Source organism: Dermacentor variabilis, chromosome 10, assembly GCF_050947875.1.
Source record: "Dermacentor variabilis isolate Ectoservices chromosome 10, ASM5094787v1, whole genome shotgun sequence".
NCBI lineage: Eukaryota > Metazoa > Arthropoda > Arachnida > Ixodida > Ixodidae > Dermacentor > Dermacentor variabilis.
Genome location: NC_134577.1, coordinates 125,297,889 through 125,310,140, shown reverse-complemented (window position 1 = coordinate 125,310,140; position 12,252 = coordinate 125,297,889). Strand labels below are relative to the sequence as shown.

Genomic DNA, 12,252 nt, shown 5'->3' with positions numbered 1-12,252 from the left:
AGAAGGCTGGTTATCCTGTTTATTTGTTACCCCTAACCTGCGAAAAGCTTTCGAAATGGGTAATAAAGTGTTGCTAAGAAGCAAGAAAAACCTAAAAAGGAAAAAGAGGTTTGCTGTGGTGCCCTACGTACATAGGTTGTCATACGGTTTACGGAACGTGGCCATTAGATATGACATCAATACAGTTTTCTCGGCCCCCCGCAAATTGCCTATCATGTGCCCTATGAGAAATAGGAGCCTTGAACAGGGTGGCAAAAGAAGAAAAAATGATTGCGGCGTTAGGCATGTGTACCCTTCAGTGCTTTGTAACACTGGTATAGTTGATCAGATTCCACTCAACTGCGGGAAAACATACATTGGACAGAGCGGCAAGTTTATCAATATCAGACTAAAAGAACACAAATCACTTAACAAACCTAAAGCTTCGCATCTAGCGTCGCATTGTTTCAATTGCGGCTGTAAACCTTTGTTTCAAGACACTAAAATCCTTTCAAGACACAAATGCAAAACCAGACGGGAAATAATTGAGGCATTTCACATTAGAAGATTAGGAGAGACTTGCGTTAGCCACGCATCAATATCTCTGTCAGAAAGGGAATTTCAATATCTTCGCAGCACGTGTGTTAATCTCAAGTAGTGTCCTTCGTTGTTTGTTTTTTAGCTTCCTACCTCTTGATATGTTTAACTGATGTCATTAGATCTTGTCATGTCCATAGGCTGCGGTATTTACAATCACTTATATATATGTTGATAGTTCCAATAAACATTTAGGTGAGAGTTAGCGCTGATCCTGTCTGCTTCTAGTCTCTGTCTGTGTCACTTCGCACTACAATCCAAGAATACATCTGCGTACGTTCTAGTGCATTATTTGCGCTTGCTTTTATGCGTTAGAAAGCAAAATATTGTCAAAACAGCCCTGTCTCATAAAAGACAATTGCAGAAACATCCTGTAAGTCTCTAATCAGATTTACGTCATTGCCAACATTATATAGCCTTATATTAGTGCGCAACCTGCGCATTAATAGCACACATTTAATTGCCTTAAGGGTTCAGTCTTATGCTTTCGACAGAATGACGTCCTATTGCAAGAATAAGACAGCAGCCATAAATAAGGTTAAAATAGGTGGTCGGCAGTGTTTCTTTTTAGGCGTGAGCCTTTAGTGGCTAACGATTGTTGGTGCACAGACCGTGGTGGACGCAGGAAAGCGGTGATCAGTGGCGAGGGGAGCAAGAAGAGGGGGTGCTGTGCCAGCAGCACTGTGCGAGTGGGCGCGTGGGAGAGCGCGGACATGGATTGCGCTGCGTGGGGTGCGTGCACATCGGCGACAAACCTTGCAGCCGTATGACTGTGATTGCATCCTATACTCGCGGCCACGGTGGCGTCTGTTCGCAGAACAGACAACAGCAACAGAGGCAGTCATAAGGTAGGCAGGCGCATATCGCATTTTAGCTCGGCGAAGTGCCCATAGATCTTTTACCAGCCGTGGTGGCTATGGATTGCGCTGCCAAGCATGAGGTAGCGGGATGAAATCCGAGCCTGGGCGGCCGCATTTCCGTGCGGGCGCAATGCAAGAACGTCAGTGTCCCGCGCATTGGAGGCACGTTAAAGATCGCCTGGCGGTCAAAATTATTCCAGAGTCGGCACTACGACGTGCCTCAAAATGAAATCGTCGCTTTGCCACGTAAAACCCCAGAATTCATTAATTCATAGGTAGGCGAGCTCAACCGGACTCGCTAAGACCGACGCCGTGAGTTTGAGGGCAGATGAGTAGAATTGTGGTCTGTCCGAATAAGGGGAGAGGCCTTATGCATAAAAAAATGTGTTTCGTGAGCGATTCTCAGCGAGTACTGGTTATGTTGCTGACCTATGGTGTGCAAAGATCTTTTTGTATGGTATTCTACCCTTGAGGGCATGAACGAGAAACATACACTGTTGGGAAAAAATGTATTTGTGCCTGTTAACTAGAAGAAGTTATCAAGCGTTCCTCCATGCACTACCGCATTAGGTGCAGTTAGTTTTGTCACTCTCGTGGTAACAACATAAACCAACTGGACAGTTAGTAGTATCCGTTGTTATGCGACCGAATCACGTTAATCATACCCACATTTAAGAAGCAACTGCAATAATAACCCTATTGGAAAATCCTATTTAAATTCAAACTGGGTTATACAGGTTTAAACTGGTTCTAACAGGGACCTGTTTAGCAACAAACAGGTATAAACAGGACCAGTTTACACATGAACAGGTTTGAACGGGGTCCCGTTTGGCATGCAAACAGGTATAAACTGGACCAGTTTACACACGAACCGGTCTGAACGGGGTCCCGTTTGGCATGCAAACAGGTATAAACTGGACCAGTTTACATACGAACCGGTCTGAACGGGGTCCCGTTTGGCATGCAAACAGGTATAAACAGGACCAGTTCACACACAAACAGGTCTGAGCGGGGTCCCGTTTGGCATGCAAGCAGGTATAGGCATGACCAGTTCACGCAGAAATGGGTCTTAACAGGGGTCCTGTTTGCAACTAAACTGGCTTATACTGGACGCAGTGGCACCATATAGGGTCGCCTGTTTGTCACAAAAGCTGGTTTAATCTGGAGCTTTGTGGCAACCATACTGGATGGCATCATGCATACCAGTTTAATGCTTGAATAGAACTGGGGAGGAACTTTTTTATTGTTCGACATCCTGACAATTTAGCCCCTAGTGCTGAATTGGGGCCATTATCAAGCTCTACTGAAATTGCGTGACCACCTCGGAACATTCACAGACCAAACTGCGATATGCTAGCTACGAATTTCAATCCGATTCCCGGTCCTGCCCAGTTGAAAAAGACAACAGGAATTCCTGCTGCAAACACAGAAATTTCTGTTGTACGACAGATGTTCCTAACATTTCTGTAGTTGCGACAGACATTACTGACGTTACGACAGCAATTATGACGTCGCAACAGAAACATTCGGTCGCGACGGCCAAGAGTTCTGAAGTCGCAACAGAAGCACCTTCGGTCGCGGCCCTTTATATTAACATGTCAGCTTCGCATTGGTGGTGTACACTGTACTTTTCTCTTGCGCGGTATTCAATCGTGCTTCTCTGAAGCCGGCAATACTGATAGCACCGACACCAGTATTAAAGTCGACGTGGCCAATTGTTATAATTGTGCCGTGACGACGCGGCACCAGCCCCCCCCCCCTCCCCCCCCCCCCCCCCGCAACGCCCTACCGGCCTCCTCAAAATCGGCCGCTGATCAAAATCATACCATCTGCGGGAATGGCTGCGTATCCGCTTTGTTTTATTTGGTAAGATGGGGCCCACAAGCATGTGGACTTACATGTGCGGTTACACTGAGACATTAGTTAATTCCCAGAAATATTGCACAAGCTTATGCGAAGCGGAAAAGAAGTTTTGGATTGTTCCACAAAGTTGCGTGAAAAGCTGTCTCGCTCGGGTCTCATTAATCTGGTACAGCGCTGCCGTGAGAAGCCAGTATTCTGTCGGGATGAAGACTCACCCACGAGTGTTTATGTAGCTATATAGCATTGAACACGAATTATATGCGAGCTCAAAAGTGTAAAGAGCAAGAGACAACTGTCGGAATTAGCAGTAACAACCCTCAGTGTCCCCGGTCACCGTTGTCTACTTCTGAATTTCTTATCAAATATGGATATCGTTACAGCAAAATCGATGGTCTAGCACTCCACGATGTACCTGTCGATGGTAACAACACTTTTGCTCATCTAGAGATGCGGCAGTTGACGCGGTGAAGTGAAAGCGCATCTTGGCTTTTAAAATGTAAATGTAAACAGCAACCCAGACAGCGATTTACACTCTTGACATAGCTTAAACAGTTCAATAGCAACTATGTTCGGCGTGGTGCAGTGGTAAGATGCTTGTCTCGGGACCGGTAGATCCGAAGTTCGATTCCCAGCGGATGCGTTTTTCTGTCTACTTTTATTTTTTTTATTTTTTTTTGTATTAATAATTTTACATATCCTTAAATTGGTCTCTGTCAATTTTTAATCAAATATTTATCAGGAACTACAGAATTTTCGACTACAGGACGTCACACTACAGAGAACAGAACGACAGTCACGACGTCCAAAAATACGACAGACTGAAAATTTCCTGTTGTGTTTTTCAAGTGGGTGAGACGTCTATACGGCGTATACGCAGATTGCTGTCCTCTCTATTAAAAGCAACGTTGCTGAAACACGTCGTACAAGACGCTGTACGACTCGCATAACATCGATATACAACGCCGTCACCATCCATGAGATCACCGAAAGCACGGTCGCTTTCGGTGGCGGCCTACAGATGGCACCACAGGTAGCGCCGGTAAAGTTACAGGTGATATTATTTTGCCGTCTTCAGTTTGTCGCTACATGTGAGTGCTGGCTGTGTATTGACGCCGTCCGATGTAGTTGTTTAATCGTGTGTACGCTGTGCCGAGAAAAATTGTGGTGCATCTTGTATGCATTGAGAATCACAAAACCCCTGGGACCGCGTAATGTAGCCCGCAGTATCCTTCGTGTGGTGCGCCGATGCCGAAGATATGACCCTTCGCGCTTCCTTTGTTCCGGGCTCATGAAAAGGATCTCATCCTCTGGCACTGTCGCATCGTATCGCACTGTACGGAAGAATTTGGTGAAAGTTGTGCTCTTACGTCCTGTAGTTATCCGCAATTCAACAGTGTGTGCGCCGGAAGGACCGTTGGTGCAGTCGATTCCGCGGCACCTGTGACACTAAAAGGAGCGTTTTCCGAGTACGCCGAGAAAGGTAAGTCCGGCGCTTGCGCGCATTCTTCCTGTCTATGGTTCGTGAAGTGTGCGTTGTTGTACGTATCGCAAGATCCGTACAACAACCGAATCCGGATTTGTAAAGCAGCAAGAATTATAAATGTGCTTTTCAAATGGTTGTTCTTCATGTCGCAGTGCACATTTAGCAAAAAGTTCCATGGAAATTGCCCTAAAACGTATTCATGTTACCAACAGCTCTATCTGTGGTTTATTTACTTTCACCTATGAAGCACGCTAGCGCGGGTGGTTCTTTGATCTAAATGGGCACAGAAATTCAAGGAAAGAAAGTTACTGTTTGTGTACATAATTTTTCATTGAGAAATGGTATAGGCATTTCTAGAAGTAGTACGTCGATGTGTCGGTCTTCACAGCTAACAGCTGCGCGAGATAGCACCCGATTCCTTCGTTGACGCATGGCCAGATTTTTAACTTGTATGGAAATTCTTCTGTTTATAGAGTGTCGTCAGATGACGTGTATTAGTGTCCTGTGTGTTTTCTTGTACTTGTAAAGGGTTCCGATCTTGCAGAGAAGCCGAAATTACATAAGCAATGCTTCTTTTTAATGGAAAAATCTTTCTCTTTTCTGTATTGTCTCTCCAGAAATAGAGGTGGTCTGTTGTAATTTTGAGCGCATCGTCCTTTGGGAGCAGTGCTTTGTTGCGCCGCATAAACAAATTAGGTTTTGGAACGCTTTTCATGTCCTACGGAATTTTTTGATAGTACAATTCACATTTCACGTTATACAGCTGTACGTTTGTGTGAACCTTTTCATAGTAGATTCATGTTTGCTACAGTTCGATTTACGTGTTATTTAACCGCCTGTGATGTTACAATCAGATATTTGCACAACCAGTTGCAGCTTCATGTAACTGGTTGTATGAGACTTTTATCAAAATATGACGTGATCTTTTTATATCACAAGTTTACAGTTTCAGCAGGGATTACAATAAATTGAGCATTTATTATTGTTTAGGGATGGCAAGATTTTGTGAACCAGAGGCACCTCCACATATGCACCTGCGGCACTTCTGCAGCCTCAACAGCACGGAAAAGTACCTGATGTGCATGCTGTGACAAGGTGTGTGCAAAGCAGTTGCTGCCACTTACACGAGCTGCAGATTTTGTTGGTATCATCCATGTTTGGAAACTCTCCTGAATTTTTCGTGGGTTTACAAATGTGGCCTCATTTTACAATTTTATGAATGTCACTTTAGAAAGACAACGAAGTTGTGTTGGTTAAGATGTTTTAAAGCTGTTGAGAGATTGACGGCATGACATTGTTAAAATGCATGTAAAAAATTAATTGCAATGGTACTTGTACTGCTTTATTATTAGCAATGCAATATCTCTAACGAGAACATCAGAGGGGCACTTGCTTTTGGGAAGTTTGGTCAGATAAATTCCTGAAGCAGCGTAAAGCTCTGTAATCTAAAAAAAACAATGTTGTCAGTTACTGGTTTCAAGCTCGCTGCTGCTTTTTGTGCTGCACGACAAGTTAAATAATGGTTGATAATGTGTGTGTGACGTAATAGTTGTGCGCAAACACACGAGGTGGAGAGAAGTAATTAATAAAGGGAAAATCAGACGTCCACCCGCTCGCACCATTTGCTACAAAGGAAACCCGTATGTGCTCCTCAAAAGGAAAGCCGCACAGTTGAAGAAAAATTCGTCCTGGTCCGGGACTCGAACCCGGGACTGCCGCCTTTCCGAGGCAGCCACTCTACCATCTGAGATAACCAGGTGGCTAGCAGATGCCAGGGCGAAGTCGAATTAGTTGACAACACGAAGCAAAGGCAAGGGTTTGACGTAATATTTTTTTCCCCTTTATTAATTACTTCTCTACACCTTGCGCGTTTCCGCAGAACTATTACGTCAGACCCTTGCCTTTGCTTCATGTTGTCGACAAATTCGACTTCGCCCGGCCATCTGCTAGCCGCCTGGTTATCTTAGATTGTAAAGCAGCTGTCCCGGAAAGGCGGTGGTCCCGGGTTTGACTCCCAGACCTGGACGATTTCTTTTTTTCATATGTGAGGCTTTCCTTTCGAGGAATCCGTACGGGTTTCTTTTGTAGCAATTGCTACGAGCGGGTAGATGTGTGATTTTCCCTTTATTAATAATGTGTGTGTGTATGCAACAATGGGGGTGCTGAGAGCAAGCTTTAAAATAATGTGTGCTATGTCCCCAACAAAGAATTTAGTGTCTGCAGCATTTTTACAAAATATTATGTTCACAGGTTGGCAGGTATGACATAATGTACAACAATAATGTACAACACTTTTGCTGTAGATACATTTTCATAACGTCCATTTTCTGTCTACTTGAATCGTATATTTAGAATTTGGCCCACCTGCAGTTTGATCAAGTTACATAGGTAGCCCCCTCTGAGTTAAATATAATTAGGGGCTATTGTAGATATGCATGATATACCTACTCACTGTATTGTGACAGATATTTTTAGGGACTGTGTTGTGAGGCATGCATATCCTTTTACCTGTATGTCTTGCTGCAGGTTGCCCGACAAAAGCATAAATTCTTCGCCCACCTTTATTATTATGCTTTCATGTAGAGTTCTAACATCTGTGCCCACATAGACTCCATGTTCTTAATTACATTTTTCTAAGTATTCACTGTTGTGCATTACATGATTGTGTTACATTACTGTGCATTACATGTTTTTCTTCGTTTTATTTTGGAGGGGGGTATTCATTTCTATAATAGTACAGATAATAGAACTTCAAAACAAAAAGCCACGAAAGGTGGCTTAAAAATGTATGAAGCTTGGAATTCTACATTCCTGCCCCTAAAGCGCTACCAGTAGTAAAACATTCCTAATTGTCTTTTTTATAAGCTAGCTGCCAGATACGTAGTCTCATTATGAGAGTATGTTATTTTTTCTTCTTTGGTCTGACTTGTTTTGTTGAATGTTCTCCTTGTTAGTTCAGAATTTGTAAGCCTCCAGGTTTCTACGGGGCAGAAACCTGGAGGCTTACGAAAAGGGTTCTACTCAAATTGAGGACGACGCAACGAGCTATGGAGAGAAGAATGATAGGTGTAACATTAAGGGATAAGAAAAGAGCAGATTGGGTGAGGGAACAAACGCGAGTTAATGACATCTTAGTTGAAATCAAGAAAAAGAAATGGGCATGGGCAGGACATGTAATGAGGAGGGAAGATAACCGATGGTCATTAAGGGTTACGGACTGGATTCCAAGGGAAGGGAAGCGTAGCAGGGGGCGGCAGAAAGTTAGGTGGGCGGATGAGCTTAAAAAGTTTGCAGGGACGGCATGGTGACAATTAGTACATGACCGGGCTTGTTGGAGAAGTATGGTAGAGGCCTTTGCCCTGCAGTGGGCGTAACCAGGCTGATGATGTTTTCTTGCCACCTCATGCAATACTCCAACTGGAGCCTATGAGCTATGTGTATAATAAATAAGTAAATTCCTAAAGCATGCAACAAATCATGCAGCATAGCATTTAAATGTTGCCAGTTTATAATGCTTCTCGAGTGCAGCGCATCATGGAGCTTAAGGCTGATCTCTTCAGATGTAAAAAAAATTGCAGGTTATGAAAATGTGGTTCTACAAACTGCTGGTTACGCATGTCAGTCAGCCTGCTGCAGTGGTCACAAGTGAGAATGTAACCAAAAAGCTGGGCGTGCTCGGCCATTTTGCATATGGCACTGGATAAAGCTTCACCTCTGCTGTTGCTTCTCTAATAATAATGGCCTCCGAGTATACATGCCGAGTTATGCTTCTGGGGACACTTATTAGTTAACCTTATCAGGTAATACCATTAGACTTATGGGTGCTATAATGTTGCAGTGCCTGCAGGATGGCCAGCATTACAATACACATTAAAATTATTGTACAAGTCATGCAATGGTGTCGGGATTGGCCCACCAAGTGACAACCTTTAATTACACTATACCTGGGATCAGCCCAGCTCACTCAGTCAGTGAGACATCCATGCATAAGGGGAGGAGTATGGCAAATAGAGGGCGTTCGATTAATCTTTCTCACATAGATAGCTCATACATATAATCTTTCTTAAATTGTATGCTTTGTTGCTCAAAGTGAAGTTACTTATGGGCATAATGTCAGCATTTCGATCCTATTTATGCTTAACGAAAGTTGCTTTGTTCAGTGTCACTTTTTATATTGTTTCGCTTGTGATTCTAAGCTCACTTGTTTTATAGCTGCTATAGGTATGGATGGACCTGGAGAAGAAGTGTAAGCAGACCATTCTATGTTGCTGATCTGCGCTGATCTCCACATCCAAGTTGGTCCCGCGGCAGTTGGGCACCATTGTGCCTTGCTTCCTTCACAAGGTGATATAATATGGTGAGCTTGTACTTCAATATCGGTATTGAAAATTATGTTAAGGAAAAAAGACAAGGATTGGTCTTTATGATAGATACACTCATGTTCTTTCTTTAAGGTGTTCTTTTGGCACTGTTCTGCATGGACATATTTTTAGAGAATTATAACTCCTTTATTGCAAAGTGCCATGGCGCTAGTTTATGCGTTACACTAGCACTCTTTCACCAAAAAAAGCCTTATTTAGCACACAATTCACAAGGAAAGAAAGGAGGCAACCTGACAGACTGCTACTAACAGTTCAGTATTATTGCTCGCACAGTGATATTGTGCAAAAGGTGAAAGGGGGAGAATAGATCTGAATACATGCTGTTCGCACGGAAACGAAAAGGACGCATCACATGGTGAGCGTGACACTTGTTTTACAATGGTAAGAAGCAGTCTCACTGTCTAGTAATTCTCTGCATGGGGAGCTAGTGCTAGGTTCCTCGTCATACATATAAGAAAAGCATCAGATATCTCTCCAGCGCTTTTGTCTTTATATTTTGTCACAATCAAGCAGCTTTCAAACATAGGTGCATGTGCGCCGAGAGCAGTGCACTACCACTGCTAACTGACCCGCGCATCAAGTTTGCTTCGTCACGCTGCCAGTCATTTATACATTGGTCGGTTTATCCGATGTAGCCTCTACTGTAGGAAATGGTATGTGATAGACACTGCACCTGTGTACTGTACAAGCTTTGTTACATGATTTTTTTCAGAGATAGTGATGCAGGCCTTTTCATTATTTACATGCCTACACAACAAACCAAGCATTATCTGTGCTTAGAAAGAATTGTAGGAAAATCCAGCATGAGGCAACTGTTCTCGGCACGAAACAAACTTGATTCGTTGGTTTTCGTTCATTGGTGCGATCACACTAAGGCAGACAAGCTTGTAGGCTGTGCTTCTGCAATTTGTAGAGCACACTGACAGCACTGATGTGGGCCTCATCTGTGGGCTGACTGATGGCACCTTCTACGGCGCAGACCACTTGTGTTGGGCGAGGCACCAATGTTGACGCTTGTTCCCTTGTGCAAAACAGCAGTCCTAGGTTTCGAGTAGTTGTAGGAAGACAAGGTAAACATAACTTCGATGGCTTGAGTGGGCTCATTTCTCTTGGGGCATCTAGCTTTTTTTCTTGCAACTGTGCAGAGGTGCTTCCCTAGAGTCGGCGTGAAAATGGCATGGAGTTGTGCATTCGGGAACTCCTGAACAATGATCTGCTGTAGTTAGGGCTTTGCGAAAATGCACTGTCTACCAATTGGTAGAAGGTGCATTATTCAGCCACTGATTTCCTGTTGGCATGCTTGCACTCATGCTGTCAGTAATTTCCTGGCTTGCCGAATTATCTTGAGGCCCCACGCTGATGATGCTACCGATGTCTTCATGTGCAGACTTTTCAGGATGAGGTTTTTTGCTTTGCAAATCTTGTTGAAAGGTAGGTGGTGCTTACAGGTAGCTATTCTAGATATTAGTGAAATGAATTGGCCCATCTTGCTTCGTCAAACATCGTCACGCCGACATCAGTTGCACAAACAAAAACCTGGCCTACTCGCAGCGTCGTGCACGAAGAAACAAACAAATCAGCTGCTGGATTGTCTTAACATGGCATACTAAGCTGAGACCGGAACTGCCGTAGCTACAAACCAGGCAGAAACGATGATGATGAGCAGGGATTTGCAGTAGCGCCACTTCGTGGGGCAGCAAGGTGGCTCCGTTCAAAACAAAAATGGCGTTCAGCAAGTAGAACCATGCAACGGTCAGAGTCGGTGCATGGTGCTCTCGATCAAGTTGGCTCAAGGAGTGTCCAAAAAATCAGACGAGAGGTTGCAAGGCGTCCGAACTTTCGGAAGTTGTTATACATTATGGTCCATGGGGAGAATGGCGGTGCCGTGAAGCAGACCGAGTAATCATGTTCGAATTTTCGGAGTCCGGAAAATCAGTCGGTGACTGTACCTATACCTATGTGTCTATGTATACCTAGGTGCAACAGTGTTTGCTATGATCTGTGCAAGAATTGCTGTTGCCCGTAGATGCCCAACATGTCGGGTGTCAAATTGTAAAATACCTTGCAAAAGTGATCTACAGAAAAATAACGCTTCTGCTATATTTCGCTTTTACAAGAAATTTTGCGGCTGCTGGCACCTACCTTAAAAGGCTTTATATGGTCTTCGCATGGCCAGGGCCTTCTACTTTTGTGAGTTTGCTTATCTCGAAATATACTCCGGTTTTTATAACTTCAAGTTGGCGGGATCCCTAGTCTCCTTTAACATGTACCCAATAGACCTAACATAGGGGTTTTGGCATTTCTCTGCCATCTAAATGCAGCCATTGTGGCCGGGATTCAATCCCATGCCCTCTGCCTGAGCAGCGCAATGTCAAAGCCAGTACACTACGGTATTTTGCTGGCAGAAGGGTTTAGTTTCTGAATAATTTATTATCTCAACCTGTCGGTGTTGTTTTTAAAGGTATTTCTTGTTTGTATTCTGTTGCTTCAATACTAGTAATTATTGTAAATCAAACGATATGTCCATCTTTTTCCTATAACACTTGCTTCAATCGCCTGCTAATTATGACAGCTTATTCTCCCACAGTAATCCATGTTCCCTTGAAACATAGGCATTGCATGAAACCACATATTTTTCAATAAGATTTATTCATTATCTCCTATGACCGGAATGCTGAACCTTTCTTATCTGTGGGAACGTAGGCAAATTTGCCTATGTGCCAACCTGTTGCATGAGTCAAGATAAATTATTGGCTTTACTTTTTCAGGTGCCCTGCTCGCTCTCACCCAAGCAACCCACTCCAGCGGTCTTCTCTCGGCAGACTGGATGCATCGAAATACCGTTAGAAGGTCCAATAAACAGTGCTTGGGACATTTATGACATGCTTTTACTTAAGCCGGAGGACTTCAGGCTTAATGAAAGCTCAAGTGGGTGTACAGGAATACCTACGTAAAATATATTTGTCTTTTTCACTTACAAGTACATGCCAATACTTTGCCTGACATTTTTCACCCCAAAATTACGCTTTACTGTGGATTTGTCAACAAACCATTACAGCAAAAAGGACGAGTACAAGTGATCGAACAT

At 43.6% G+C, this 12,252-nt stretch overlaps 2 long non-coding RNA genes across 2 annotated transcripts; both read left to right on the top strand.

Annotated features, from left to right (window-relative positions):
* The first annotated feature begins 4,375 nt into the window (after nt 1–4,375).
* Nucleotides 4,376–9,013, top strand: LOC142560947 (uncharacterized). Its single transcript, XR_012823483.1, has 3 exons — nt 4,376–4,779; nt 5,773–5,877; nt 8,995–9,013. It is a non-coding gene; the product is annotated as an uncharacterized LOC142560947 (long non-coding RNA).
* A 45-nt stretch (nt 9,014–9,058) lies between these two features.
* Nucleotides 9,059–12,042, top strand: LOC142560948 (uncharacterized). The gene is made up of 2 exons (XR_012823484.1): nt 9,059–9,139; nt 11,933–12,042. It is a non-coding gene; the product is annotated as an uncharacterized LOC142560948 (long non-coding RNA).
* Nucleotides 12,043–12,252: the final 210 nt, after the last annotated feature.